The sequence below is a fragment of the Budorcas taxicolor genome, chromosome 15 (genome assembly GCF_023091745.1).
Source record: "Budorcas taxicolor isolate Tak-1 chromosome 15, Takin1.1, whole genome shotgun sequence".
Classification (NCBI taxonomy): domain Eukaryota; kingdom Metazoa; phylum Chordata; class Mammalia; order Artiodactyla; family Bovidae; genus Budorcas; species Budorcas taxicolor.
The window spans coordinates 48,958,410-48,973,949 of record NC_068924.1 but is presented as its reverse complement, the minus strand read 5'-3'; the positions used below and the strand labels follow the sequence as shown (position 1 = coordinate 48,973,949).

The following is a 15,540-nucleotide window of genomic DNA, read 5'->3' as shown; positions in this document are numbered from 1 at the left end:
CAGGAAGGAGGGTGAGGGTGGAGAGAGGCACTGTGGTCACTGAGACTAGAGGATGCTCTGCCTCCAGGGAGACATGCCTGATGTAATAGGATGTCAGAGGAGCCAGGGGAGGGACCTCAGAGGACTGGAGACAGGAACAGAATGTCCCCAGAGTCACCCCAGAGAAGACAGCAGGTCCATCTTGGGTCCCTTTGGCTGTACCTCAGGGACAGGGCCTGCTATTTCCTTTTTCTTTAGAAAGTAGAGTAATTGATCATGAAGATTAGCCAGACCTCTTTATAACCCTCTTTCCCACCCTTCCCTCACTAACAGAGAAAAATGGTACCATTTGTCCTGAAGCCTCCAAAAAAATGAACCAAGCCTCATGCTGGGGGGTGAGAGCACATGACCTGTGGTGGATGGTGGGCATGAGGACACAGGGCACGGTAAGGGAGCTGCACAACCGGGATGAGAGGCATGTATACCTGGGAGGGGGACTTCTGCTGGGATCAGCTGGCTCCTGGAGGGCTGGAGCAGAGGCCTGGAACAGATCTAAGAAAGAGGCCAAGTGAGTTGGGGCTGGCAGAGAAAACCAGAATGACTGGTATAATGACAGAAATCTGACTATATAGTAATCACTAGAGGGATGACACAAAGTTTGAGTAAAGAGTCAATAGAAGAGTCTTTCATGTTTGAGGAGAACAGGTTAGATCAGGGATATGAGCCTAGGGGCCACAGGGCAGATCCATCTCTCATGGACTCTCATACCCAGATAGAAAATATACCTTCTCTGTGGCATGACCTCATCTCCTGACTTGAGGTCATGACTTCTCATCTTCTGTCATTCTCATCCTTGTATGTCTGTCCTTGTCTAAGAGGAGAACTTCTCTCACCCCTCCCCCAATGCTTGATCTTCTACAAGCCTTAGGTCCTGCCATTACTATTAGGAGAAACCCTCTGCCGCCTCCAAGGCCTGTGCTCCTGTGTTGTGTGTTAGGGACCACCTCATGCAGATTTTAGCTACGTAACCCAGACCAGGTTATACCTCCCTCCTGTGAGTGCTACTTGCTCTCTTCCTGCCTCAGTCTGGCCCCGCTTCAGTCACAGCTGCTGAAACAGTCTAGAGAAAAAAGGAGAAATAAAAAATGAGATGGAAGGGACAGATCAGTTACACTTGCTTATTAAAAGTTCAGCATCAATGAGCGCTATCTTTTCAGTGTGGTCCTGTAGATTGAATCTTGGCATTAAAGTTCGAAGATGTGAAATTGATTCCTTCATTTGCTCCTTATTTCCTCCATGATCACTTGGGGACTCTGCTTCCCAAATACATCATTCTGAGATGCTCTCAGATTAAAAAGGTAGCCTACCTAACAGTTTACTACACTAACTGAATGCTCTCTAGATATGGAGCCACATACAATTTTGGGGGAGACATTGAAATAAATGACACAGGCTTTCTTTAGTCATTTGCTCACATTTTGGCTGTGGAGGCAAGAAACAAGACAATGACAGGTAAGGACTTGGCAGAACACGCCTGCCAAGTGTGTGGAAGGGTGGTAGGAAAGAGAAGAAACCAGATAAGCAGAGTTGGATTGTGAATGACATTAGACGTATATTTTTGTTGAATCTGGAAAGGGGGAAGATGGTGGATTATTAGGCATTTTCAACAAGACTGGTCAAGCAGTAAGACAGGTTGTGTGGGCAAAGAAGCTGGAGGGCCTGTGATGGAGCTCTTAGGAAGTGGGCCCTCAGGGAGGAAGAGAGACCTGTTTGCAACTGGAGAAGCATATACACTTAGGATAAGGGTGACACCATGGAGAAGAGGATATTCTTTCATTCATTCAAGAATTATTAGCACAGTTCTCTCCCATGGATATACTGGCAGTAAATGTAAAAGCACAGCCCCAGTGTCATGGGGCTTCCCATGCTGTCGGTCCCAATGCTGTCTGAGAGAAAATGTAGATATACATTAGATGTGGAGATGTTTCTAACTAAAAACAAACAAACAAACAACAACAACAACAAAAACACTTCTTATTCTGACCTAGTCAGTCAAAGCTGATGGAAGGTTTTAGAGAATTTCCATTTGTGGAGGCACTTAAGAGATAGCCAGTAAGCCTCACTTTGCCTCAGAGTTATATTATCCAGCAGCAGAAAGGAGGAAGATTCTCCAGGAATGGAGTCCTTCGTGCATATATTTAAAAACCACCTACTGAGCACCAAACAGTTTCAATAGAGTCCATGAATACAGAAATGAAGAAAGCACAATCCTTTTACTAAAAGCACTAACAGTCCAGTGAATGGACAAATGGGTGCATTAGCAACACACATCACACTCTCCCCGTGTTATTTAATTCAGCCCATTAATAAGTCTTCCTTCAAAACACTGAGAAAATCTACCTGGAGGAGTCTGCAAAGGCTTCACCAAGAAGGTGCCAGGATCTTGGCCAGGTGTGGAAATAGGCAGGGGAAAGTATTCCCAATAAATAGTTCGAGCTGCAAGCATGACTGTTTCAGATAGTGGCAGATTCTCCAGTGTGGCTGAACCTAGGATGAATATATAGAGGAATGTTAAGAAACGAGGCTAATAATATAGGCAAGACCAAGTTTGTATCCATGTTGAGTAGTTTAAAATTTTTCTTGTAGTCATGAGATCTCTAGTGGTTTTCAGGAGGTCTGTCACACCATGGTAGATAGATGGATTGGTAGTGGAAAACCATAGGGAGAGCTTTCTAGTGACACAAGCAATTGATGATGTGACTTCAGGAAGACAAAAAGGGCAGAAAGAGGAGACAAGCAGCATGAAAGAATTCAGGGGAGGGGTCCTGGGGCACGTTATTGAGAAAGATCTGACAGAAGCTATATGACTGAAGCATAATGGAGAAGGGAGATGTAGAAAGGGAAGAGGCTGAAAAATGAGCAGAGACTAGACTCTGCTGCTGCTGCTGCTAAGTCGCTTCAGTCATGTCTGACTCTGTGTGACCCCATAGACGGCAGCCCACAGGGCTCCCCCATCTCTGGGATTCTCCAGGCAAGAATACTGGAGTGGGTTGCCATTTCCTTCTCCAATGCATGAAAGTGAAAAGTCAAAGTGAAGTCGCTAAGTCGTGTCCGACTCTTAGTGACCCCATGGACTGCAGTCTACCAGGCTCCTCCGTCCATGGGATTTTCCAGGCAAGAATCCTGGAGTGGGGCGCCATTGCCTTCTCCACTAGACCCTGCAGGAACCTGTAAACCAGGGTGAGGAGTGTGGATTCCATAGTTAGTATGGTGATATTAGTAATTCCAAGAAGGTCTTAGGCAAAGCCTGGCATATTATAAATTTGTCGTTTTAATAGTCTCTTCAGCTGTAGTATGGAGAATGGATTATAGAGTGTCCAAGATACAGACCACAGAGGTCAGTTAGGAGGCTTTCAAAGTCTAGGTGAAAGATGACGGTGGTTTAAATGAGTGTTAGCAGGAGAAAAGAAAAAGGGTAGGGAGTGAAATACATTTTGCAGATGGATAGGATTTGCTAATGAACCAGATATAAAGGAAGAGGTGAGGGATTAAACTAAGGGTTATCCCTGGGTTTCTGACCTCACTACTGGATGTGTTCAGTCATATCTGACTCTTTTCAGCCCCATGGGCTGTAGCCTGCCAGGCTGCTCTGTCCATGGAATTTTCCAGGCAAGAATACTGGAGTAGGGTGCCATTTCCTTCTCCAGGGGATCTTCCCGACCCAGGGATGGAAACTGTATCTTGAGTCTCTTGCACTGGCAGGCAGATTCTTTACCACTAGCACCACTGGGGAGCCCTCACTACCAGATGGACAACAGTAATATGTACTACGATGGACAAGTCATAGGGAAGAAATAGTCTGTGAGGAGATGAAAAGATGTGTTTTCACTGTATTTTGTTTGAGATGACTGTGAAATATCTAAGAGGAGATATCCAACAGGTAGTAGGATATACTAGTCTGGACCTGAGAGTAGAAGGGATGCGTTTGAAAATTCTCTGAACAGAGATAGTTTGAAAAATCATCACAGGAACAACACAGGAATGGCAGGAATTTATCCCTTTTTATGGCTGAATAGTATTTCATCATGTATATATGCCACATTTTCTTTATCCATTCCTTCACTGTGCAAAGTGTTAAAAAAAAATTATCTCAGCTAACCCTCAGCAGAAAATTTTTATGTAGGAACTGAGAATAAAAGAGATGGGACACAGTTCAAAATTTTAGAAACAAATGATCATGCACTTTCACAGTAAATGATCAAAGAAGGAAAAAGGAGATAAAAGATCACAGAAGGAAGAAGAATGGTGTAAAATTTCAGGAAATTCAGAGGTTAGTCTTCTAGAAAGGTGAGAGTAGAGCATCTCTTCTGAATGTCATGACTTCTAGAAAGAAAGCAGGTGAAGGCAGAAGTAGGTAGAAATGAAATCTAAAGTTCAGAGAAGGAGAACAATAGGGCTTTTCACATTCTCAAGTCAACTGGAGGTGGGGCTTTACGGTAAGGTTCCTGAATGTCAAATAAGGACCTATAGAACCTTTTTTATATTCAGTTCAGTCACTCAGTTGTGTTGACTCTTTGTGACCCCATGGACTGCAGCACGCCAGGCCTCCCTGTCTAGCACCAACTCCTGGAGATTTCTCAAACACATGTCCATTGAGTTGGTGATGCCATCCAACCATCTCATCCTCTGTTGTCCCCTTCTCCTCCTGCATTCAATCTTTCCCAACATCAGTGTCTTTTCCAGTGAGTCAGTTCTTTGCATCAGGTGGCCAAAGTATTGGAGTTTCAGCTTCAGCATCAGTCCTTCCAATGAATATTTAGGACTGATCTCCTTTAGGATGGACTGGTTGGATCTCCTTGCAGTCCAAGGGACTCTCAAGAGTCTTCTCCAAAGCATCAATTCTTTAGTGCTCAGCTTACTTTATAGTCCAACTCTCACATGCATACATGACTACTGGAAAAACCACAGCTTTGACTAGACAAACCTTTGTTGGCCAAGTAATGTCTCTGCTTTTTAATATGTTACCTAGGTTGGTCATAGCTTTTCTTCTAAGGAGGAAGCATCTTTTATTTGCATGGCTGTAGTTACCATCTGAAGTGATTTTGGAGCCCCCAAATAAAGTCTGCCACTGTTTCCACTGTTTCCCCATCTGTTTGCCATGAAGTGATGGGACCGGATGCCATGATCTTAGTTTTCTGAATGTTAAGTTTTAAGCCAACTTTTTCACTTTCCTCTTTCACTTTCATCAAGAGGCTCTTTAGTTCTTCTTCGCTTTCTGCCATAAAGGTGGTGTCATCTGCATATCTGAGGTTATTGATATTTCTCCCAGAAATCTTGATTCCAGTTTCTGCTTCATCCAGCCCAACGTTTCTCATGATGTACTCTGCATCTAAGTTAAATAAGCAGGGTGACAATATACAGCCTTGATGTACTCCTTTTCCTGTTTGGAACCAATCTGTTGTTCCATGTCCACTTCTAACTGTTGCTTCTTGACCTGCATACAGATTTCTCAGGAAGCAGGTCAGGTGGTCTGGTATTCCCATATCTTTCAGAATTTTCCAGTTTGTTGTGATACACATAGTCAAAGGCTTTGACATAGTCAGTAAAGCAGAAGAAGATATTTTTCTGGAACTCTCTTGCTTTTTCAGGGATCCAGAGGATGTTGGCAATTTGATCTCTGGTTCCTGTGCCTTTTCTAAACCCAGCTTGAACATCTGGAAGTTCACTGTTCATGTACTGTTGAAGCCTGGCTTGGAGAATTTTGAGCATTACTTTACTAGCATGTGAGATGAGTGTAATCGTTCAGTAGTTTGAGCATTCTTTGGCATTGCCTTTCTTTGGGACTGGAATGAAACTGACCTTTTCCCAGTCCTCTGACCACTGCTGAGTTTTCCAAATTTGCTGGCATATTGACGTTCAGAGAAAATATTTAGAACTTGGAGGGGAGTGAATTATCATAGGAAGTGAATAATCAGGCTTAATTGTTTACTATGTATTCAAGCTTTACATTTCAGAAGAGAAATGCCCCTTTATAATTAGCAGTATAGGTTGAGTTGGGAGGCAAAGGGAGACAGTGAATGTTTTTGGCTAAGTTTTTTTTTTTTTTTTTTTTAATCCTGGGCCATAAGTCTAGCCTTGGTAAATTCAAAAAAATTGAAATCATTCCAAGCATCTTTTTTGGGTAAGTTTTGAATCAAATAGGTATCTGTGTCCTTCATAGTACTGTACTTGACTACGCAAAGACTACAAAAACATTTCATCCACTGAATTCCTTTATGAAGGATGCCTTACTAGCTCTATTGTTATTTAACGACCTGACCACTCAATAGTTTTATGAGCATCTTAAGGGCAGAGGTGAAATATAATGTCCCACATTCATATTAGGATTATTTTCTAATTTCTTTTAAGGTCCAGTAGTAAGATCAAGGGCTAAGCCTTCCATGTAAATGATCAGAGTTTGAACCTGAACACTGTAATCCTGCTGACACTGTGCACTGTCCAGAAGGGCCCTGTGGAAGGGAATTTCTGTTGAGAGAGAAATTTCTGTTGGCCCTGTCAGCCCCCAGTATCACCTCAACTCATCCAGCAGTCTTCCTGTTGGTGGGGATCCCAGGCCTGGAGCACCCATGTCTGGGTCTCTATTCCTTTCTGCTCAGCCTATACACTGGCCCTGCTTGGCAACTGCACCCTCTTCTTCATCATTCAGGCTGATGCAGGCCTGCATGAGCCCATGTACCTCTTCCTGGCCATGCTGGCAGCCATTGATTCAGGCTTTTCCTCTTCAACTGTACCCAAAATGCTGGCCATCTTCTGGTTCAGGGATCAAGAGATCAGCTTCTATGCCTGTCTGGTCCAGATGTTCTTTCTCCACTCCTTCTCCCTCATGGAGTCGGCAGTGCTGCTGGCCATGGCCTTTGACCGCTATGTGGCCATCTGAAAGCCGCTGCACTACAGCACCATCCTCACCGGGCCACTTATCACCAAGATCGGCTTGGCTGCTGTGACTCGGGCTGTGACCCTGATGACTCCACTCCCCTTTCTGCTCAGACGCTTCCACTACTGCCGAGGTCCAGTGATTGCCCACTGCTACTGAGAGCACATGGCCGTGGTAACAGTGGCCTGTGGGGACCCTCGCTTCAACAACATCTATGGCATTGCTGTGGCCATGTTCATAGGGGCTTTCAATCTGCTTTTTGTTATTCTGTCTTATATCTTCATCCTCCGGGCAGTTCTATAGTTTGCCTCTCAGGAGGCTCGCTACAAAGCCTTTGGGACATGTGTGTCCCACATAGGTGCCATTTTAACCTTCTACACACCTCCCGTCATGTCCTCAGTCATGCACCAGGTAGCTTGCCAGACTGCTCCACATGTGCACATCCTTCTTGCCAGTTTCTATCTGCTCTTCCCACCCATGGTGAATCCCATCATCTATGGGGTCAAGACCAAGCAGATTCATGAACGAGTCTTGAGACTGTTCCTGAGAAAGGATGTATAAATGATGTCTGGATCAGACAGGCATAGGAGTTGAGGGGCAGGTGGAGATAGAGTGGGACTGGTGGAATGCTGAAGTGGGGGTGAGGGAATGATAGGTAAAGGTCCGTTTAGTCAAGGCTATGGTTTTTCCTGTGGTCATGTATGGATGTGAAAGTTGGACTGTGAAGAAAGCTGAGCACTGAAGAATTGATGCTTTTGAACTGTGGTGTTGGAGAAGACTCTTGAGAGTCCCTTGAACTGCAAGGAGATCCAACCAGTCCATTCTGAAGGAGATCAGCCCTGGGATTTCTTTGGAGGGAATGATGCTAAAGCTGAAAATCCAGTACTTTGGCCATCTCATGTGAAGAGTTGACTCACTGGAAAAGACTCTGATGCTGGGAGGGATTGGAGGCAGGAGGAGAAGGGGACGACAGAGGATGAGATGGCTGGATGGCATCACTGACTCGATGAACGTTGAGTCTGAGTGAACTCCGGGAGTTGGTGATGGACAGGGAGGCCTGGTGTGCTGTGATTCGTGGGGTCACAAAGAGTCGGACACGACTGAGGGAATGAACTGAACTGGGGGAGCTGCCAGAGTTTCCATGCTCAGTTCTGTCTTGCGTGTATGCTAAGTCACTTCAGTCTTGTCTGGACCCTATGGACTATAGCCCACCGGGTTCCTCTGACCATGGGATTCTCCAGGTAAGAATACTAGAGTGAGTTGCCATTCCCCTCTCCAGGGATCTTCTAAACCCAGGGGTCAAACTCCTTGTCTCTTATGTCTCCTGCATTGGCACCACTAGCACCACCTGGGAAGCCCTCAGTTCTTTCCTGGTACACCAAAAAAGCTAACTGATATCCTGCAACTCAGAGTCACCAGTCTGATCTGGGCTCAAGGTTCTGTGTAGTCTGGTAACCTCTGGACTCAAATCGCTGACTGTGCTGTCGTCTCAAAAAGCCCATTCTTGTATCAGAGGCAAAGGTTGGACCCACTCTTCTGTTGGCAACATCACTAAGAACACAAAGATGCTTTTGCATTTATTTATGAAGTGGATATGATAAATTATCCAGTCAAGATCTGGGTAACATTTCATCTGAGGAAGGAATGTCCCTTCAGTCTGACCCATCTTTGTGCCCCATCTTTGCTTAAATATTACCAGTCTTGGGAGCTCATGATCTTCCAGGACTATTGGCTCCAATATGGACAGCTTTACTTGTTAAGATTTATTTCTTCAAATAAGTTGGCTTATTGTTTGACTTCTTTTGGCCTCTACACCCCCACAAACAATCCCTCCCATTAAATACTTTCAATAAGACAAGTCTTTCTGCCATGTGTCTATGTATCATGCAACTCTTTATTTGCACACAGATGTATTTTATTTACTAGTCCATTCACAAAATATTACTGAGTGCTAAATCTATGCTAGGGGCTGTACATGGATTGTTATGGTAGGGATGCTAGACTTCTGTCTATGTCCTGAGACAAAGAAGGAAACATCAAGTGCAATAGTTTGTGTTCTATGAACTCCCCATCACAAGGCCCAGTATCAAGTAATAAATAGGTAAGCAAAGCAAATGGGAAATGGAAATTTTTTTTCCAAGTGTTTCATAAAAATGTTTTATTAAGGTGACTTATGTGGAATGAAGAAAACCTTAAAGACCATTTTAAACACATTTAATCTGGGGTCATTTCTCATGTTTCCATAGAAAATGGGGATATTGACCTATGCTTTAGTTTTTCCCTCTCTTTTCCTCTATCCAATAGAAATTTACATACTATAGAATTCTCAAGTATTAATCCTGACAACTAGCATTTGTGTGGTCACACAAGCCCTTATTTACAATCTTTCACATATGCATTTTCTACATTTATCTTGTGACTCCTTTGTTTCCCCAGACTGTTTAGAAATTACATGTGTCTCTACCTATCTCTTGTTCTATATCTATTTATATATACCTGTCTATTCATACTACTAGCTTTGAAAGAGGATCTCTAAGCTCTTGTTAGATGGTTGGAAAGAGTCACAGAGGGAAGGATGTAACTGAAGACCAGTGACTTACACTCATTTCCCATCTCTGCTTCTATAATTCCCTCTGACATTTACACACACACACACACACACACACACACACACACATGTGATATTACACTTTTAGTTCAAAACTTCTTGCTTATTTCTTAAGAGCATGGTTAGGATGGGTGGAAAGCCTAAAACTAATAGTAAATACTAACAATACATAAAGAAATACAGAGTGTAGCATGCCTTAAAAGAAGCTGTTTTCCAAAACAGAAGTCTGCTTATCCTTAACCTTACACAAGAAATGTCACCAGCCTGTAGGTCATATATCTCACCAATGAAGAAGTAATGGCCTCAGTTCCAGTACAAGTTCAATATTATAAGGTTCCCAAAGCCAAGTAATATCTCTAACATGAACAACCATCATTAGTCACAAACAGCAAAAGGAAAGTTACCTTATGTATTCACTCGGTTTTCATACAAACAAAGCATGAACAAGAAATATGAGCAGCCTTATAGGCATGTAAAATTTTACCATCATACAAGGAATAGGAGTTTAGGAAAAAGAAACCTGGTGCAGTGGTCTGGGTCTAGTGACGATATTTCTGGTCACCTAATAATTAGGACTTGGCAACATCCAAATGGGTGCGCAGAGCTGTTTATCACCCATGAAGCAGCAGGACAGTGCTTGAGTATAAGACCTAGTGCTAGTCAGCGATCCCATGACTCCTTCTTTCCTGCTACTCAAAAGCCTTGTGTTTGAATCTCTTTTCTCTCACACCTTATATGTAATATTTTAAGGAATTCCACTGGTCCATTTTATAAATACACACAAAACCCAATGACTTCTCAGTACATGCATGCCGCCAACTTGGTTATGAGACATCATCCACTCTGGATTACAAAAAGCCTCTGTAGTCATTTCCTTATTTCTTCCCTCAACTCTTTGTGCTGTTCACATCATAGAATGCAGAGACATTAAAAAATGTGCTCAATTATGTAAGTTCTTTAATTAAAAATGAATATTGGCTGCACAAAACAAAAGGCAGCAAGAAGCAAATGGGATTGAGCCTAAATATTATAATATTCTAACAGTTATTTCCAATAGTTATCTAAGCCATGGGCACTCCCATTTCTTGTGACTTTCATTCCTGTCCCTATGACATCATGCTGGAGTCAAGGGGTAATATAAGGTACTTTGTTCCCTCAAATCCTGCCTACTTTATCTAGGTCTTACTTGGATATTGTGACTGTAAGCTATTTGTTGTTCAGTCCCTAAGTCGTGTCGAACCCTTTGTGACTCCATGGACTGCAGCACGCCATGTCTCCCTATCCCACACTATCTCTTGGAGTTTGCCCAAGCTCTTATCCATTGAATTGGTGACGCTGTCCAACCAATGAAACCAGTATTATCTCAGCCTCCCTGGCCATAGACTAGATCCCTACTTCCTACAAGCATAACATATCTAATTCAACAATATGATCTTTTGTTCCTTCATGAACTTTATATAAATCCAAAGCTGATTTTTTTTTTCTTTTGCTTGCTTTTTCCTTGACACCAACTTTTGTTACGTTAGGGTTTAGGTCAGGTTCCCTTCATATAGTCTCTCTCCTCAACCTTTCTGTGCTTAGTTAATTTAAGTTCCAAGTTTAAAGATGTTATGTAGGAATCTCACTTTATCTCAACATCCCAGGAGATCATCCTTAATGGAAGAATGATGAGTCCACACCACCCGAGGGCCAAGAGTTAAGAAAGTTATATTCAGTAGTACACTCCTGTCAGAAAGAGTAGCTACACTATGTGTAGCTGGAGTATAGAGGCCTAAGATTACTTTTAAAACATATAACCAACCAAGTTAAATTATAATAGGAAGTGTAAGCTGACTCATAACTAGTGTAGAAATTTAATCAGTAATAAAAACCTGGCAATAAAGAAAAGTACAAGACTACTGGGCCTCATTTGTGAATTCCACCAAATATTTAAAAGAAGAGTTAATGCTAGTTCTCCTCATATCTGTCCAAAAATCACAGAAGAGGGAATATTTCCAAACTTACGAGGCCAGCATTACCCCAATACCAAAGTCAGACAAAAATATCATAAGAAAACTGTAGGCCAATATCGCTGTTGAGTACAGGTGTGAAACTCCTCATGAGCTATTTCTGTCACTCTCAGTCAACCTAGCTAACACCATGCATCCTGAAGACCCACATGTCCCAACATGCCTGCCCCAGCTGGCCCTTCCAGTGTAGCTTCTGCCTCACCTGGTGGGCCACCCCAAAGGTCATGGCTGCCCTTACAAACAGTTCCCACCCTGGAGGCCCAGCCCCACCCACCAGTGCCGCTGCTGAGGTGGCCGTGGCCAGGCCTCACACCGCCAGGCTGGGGGCCATTTCTGCCCACCAACCCTCATAGGTAACTGGGATAGGGACTTGCTTCACTCATCAGGGTGTCTGCAGCAGTCTCAATCCTTTGAGGCCAGCTGGGCTAGAGATCAGCCCTGCCTGCCAGTGTGTCTGCAGCAATCATGACTCAGCTACCAAAAGAAGGTGTACACAGTCCACATGGAGATATCCTTGGAGCTCTTGGCTCAGATGTTGGGGGAGGGGTTGCACCACTGGACCCATAGGACACCTACAAAATGTCACTCGATAAAGACTTGGAAATGTAACTGATATATCTAATAAATATATATTTAAAAAACCCTTAGAGTTATGCAAAATGAGGAGACAAAAGAATATACTCCAAATGAAAGAGAAAGACAAAGCACTGGAAAAAGAACTAAATAAAATGGAGATAAGCAACTTAGCAGATAAAGAGTTCCAAATAATTGTCATAAATATGTTTATGATTGGGAGAAAAATGGATGAACTCAGAACTTCAACAAACAGAAAAAAAAAAACCCTGAAGAATATAATAAGTGAAATAAAAATACACCAAAGGGAATAAATAACAGGCTGAGAGAATGTACGAGAATGGATCGGCAATCTGGAGACAGGGTAGTGGAAATCATTCAATCAGAATAGTAGAAAAATGTATTTTAAAAATGAAAATAGTTTAAGGGAACTCTGGTATATGAAACATACTTACAGTCACATTTGTTATTGTTTAGTGGCTAAGTTGTGTCTGACTCTGTGTGACTCCATGGACTATAGCCCAGCAGGCTCCTCTGTCCATGGGATTTCCCAGGCAAGAATACTGGAGTGGGTTGCCGTTTCCTTCTCTAGGGGATCTTCCCCATCCAAGGATTGAACCTGGGTCTCTCATTTGGCAGGCTGATTCTTTACTACTGAGCCACCAGGGATGCCCAACAATCACATTATAGGCATCAAATAAAGAGGAGAGAGACAGAAAGGAGAAGAAAATATATTTGATGACATGTTGGCTGAAAACTTCCTAAACCTGAAAAAGGAAACAGATTTCCAGGTATAGGAAACAAGGAATCCCAAACAAGATGATCCAAAGAGATTCAGACTAAGACATAAATAAAACTATATAAAGCATGTATACATTTCTGATTGCAATGGTGTGAAACTCAAAATGAATTACAGGAAGAAAAGCGGGAGGAACACAAACATAAGGAGCCTAACAAACATGCTCTAAAAAGCCAAGTCAACCAAGAAGTCCAAGAGGAAGATACCTTGAGTTCCACAGTCTATGGGATGCAGCGAAAGCATTTCTAAGAGAGAAGTTCATGGTGACACTGGGCTATCTCAAAGAACAAGAAAATTGTCAAACAGCCTAACCTATCACCTAAAAAAGTTAGAAAAAGAAGTAAAGCCCCAAAGTGAAGCCCAAAATCAGCAGAAGGAAGGAAATAATAAAGATTAGAGAGGAAATAAAACAGATGAAAAAAATTCAGAAAAGATCAGTGAAACAAAGAGCTGGGTTTTTGAAAAGATAAACAAAGTTGATAAACTTTTACCCAGGCTCACCAAGTAGAGAAGAAAGTGAAGTGAAATTCGCTCAGTTGTGTCTGACTCTTTGCAATCCCAGGGACTGTACAGTCCGTGGAATTCTCCAGGCCAGAACACTGGAGTGGGTAGCCATTTCCTCCTTCAGGGGATCTTCCCAATCCAGGGATCAAACCCAGGTCTCCCACATTGCAGGCAGATTCTTTACAAGCTGAGTCACAAGGGAAGCCCAAGGATACTGGAGTGGGTATAGCCTATCCCTTCTCCAGGGGATATTCCTGACCCAGAAATCAAACTGGGATCTTCTGCAATGCAGGTGGATTCTTTACCAGCTGAGCTACCAGGGAATCCCAAGAAGAGAAGAGAGAGGGATAGGATAAAATAAGAAATGAAAGAAGAGAAATAACTGCCAAAATCGCAGATATACAAAAAATTATATGAATTATAATAATTATAAAATTATAATATAATTATAAAGTAATAATATAACAATATAATTATAAATATAATAATAAATTATAATAATATATTATAAAAATTATATGAGACTACTATGAATAGTTATATGCCAACAAAGTGGACAACCTAGAGGAAGTAGCTAGATTTCTAAAAACATACAGTCTTACACTGAATCAGGAAGAAATAGACGAAAGGAACAAACCAATTGTGGAGAAATTAACTGACAACATGGTGTCAGTCAGGCTCTCTTGCCCCTCTCTCTCACTTCCTCATACCTTATGTTCTATAAACAATGATACGGCTGACCCTGGTAGCACTGGGCCTGTGCGCCTACTTGGTCATAGGCCACTTTTGTCTGTCTTTGTATATCAGTAATTTTTGAAGACTCCCTGCTGCTGCTGCTGCTGCTGCTGCTGCTGCCCAGAGAGAATACACATTTCTGCAGTCCCCACAGCTCCTGAGTCTTCTTCCTGCTTCCCTGTCATACCTTTTCTACCCTGGGTTCAGTGAAGAGTATAAGCGGCAAGACACCAATCATTAGTAGTGAAATTGAATCAGTAATGAAAAAACTGGCAAACAGAAGTCCCGAATGGGCAGCATCACATAGCTACAAAACATATAAGAGCTAATACCTATGCTTCTCAAACTATTCCAAAAAATTGAAGTGGACAGAACACTCCCAAATTTATTCTAAAAAGCCACCATTACCCAGATACCAAAACCAAAGAAAGTGAAACAATAGAAAATTATAAGCCAGTATCTCTGATGAAAAGATGCAAAAATCCTCAACAAAATATTAAATGAAGAACAACAGAGTGTAGTTATCCTCAAGTCATTTTCTTGAATCTGGACTTGGACACTTGTTTATTTTTGAGTAGGATATTTGATATTTAAAAACCTTAGTTCTTCAAATGTAAAAGATCTCTGAATATAGCTACCTTACAGGGATTAAGTAAAGTAGTAAATCGTATTAATAAATCCCTTAATACTTGGCCCTACACACAATAAGTTCTCTATAAGATCAGCTGGATATATAGGCCTGAACACGAGGGAGGTCTGGACCAGAGGTAAAGATTTGGTAATAACTTCCAGTTTGCACCAAGATGGTAACAACTTATGAATAATAAAGGCACTGGTTAACCACCTTAGCCTCACATGGAAATCACCCAGAGAACTCTGAAAAGCTACACTGGGAGTTTGGAAAAGCAATAGATCCCGCACAGATTCTGACTGAACTGGTATAGAACAGTGGTTCTCCAACTTCAGCGTGTGTTGGAAACACCGGAAACCACCTGCTGTCCCTCAGATTGTTGACCACTATCCCAAGAGTTTCCAATTCAGAAGATTAGGGCTTCCCAGATGGCACTAGTGGTAAAGAACCCACCTGCCAATGCAGGAGATGTAAGAGACACGGGTTCAATCTCTGGGCTGGGAAGATCCCCTAGAGGAGGGTGTGGCAACCTAGTCCAGTATTCTTGCCTGGAGAATCCTATGGACAGAGAAGCCTGGCGGGCTACTGTCCATGGGGTCGCAGAGTCAGACTCCAAGAGTTTCTAATTCAGATGATTAAGAATTTGCATTTCTAATATGTCTCAGGTGATACTGTTGGTGCAGCTACTGGAGAAAAGATTTATAAACTTATGAATATTCTCCTGGTGGCATAAAATATTCTTCTAAGTGCCAGAGTAAAAATCATAAC

At 42.4% G+C, this 15,540-nt stretch overlaps 1 pseudogene; it reads left to right on the top strand.

Moving 5' to 3' along the window:
* Positions 1–447: 447 nt before the first annotated feature.
* LOC128059906 (olfactory receptor 52K1-like) lies at positions 448–7,474 on the top strand (annotated as a pseudogene).
* The last annotated feature ends 8,066 nt before the right edge of the window (positions 7,475–15,540 follow it).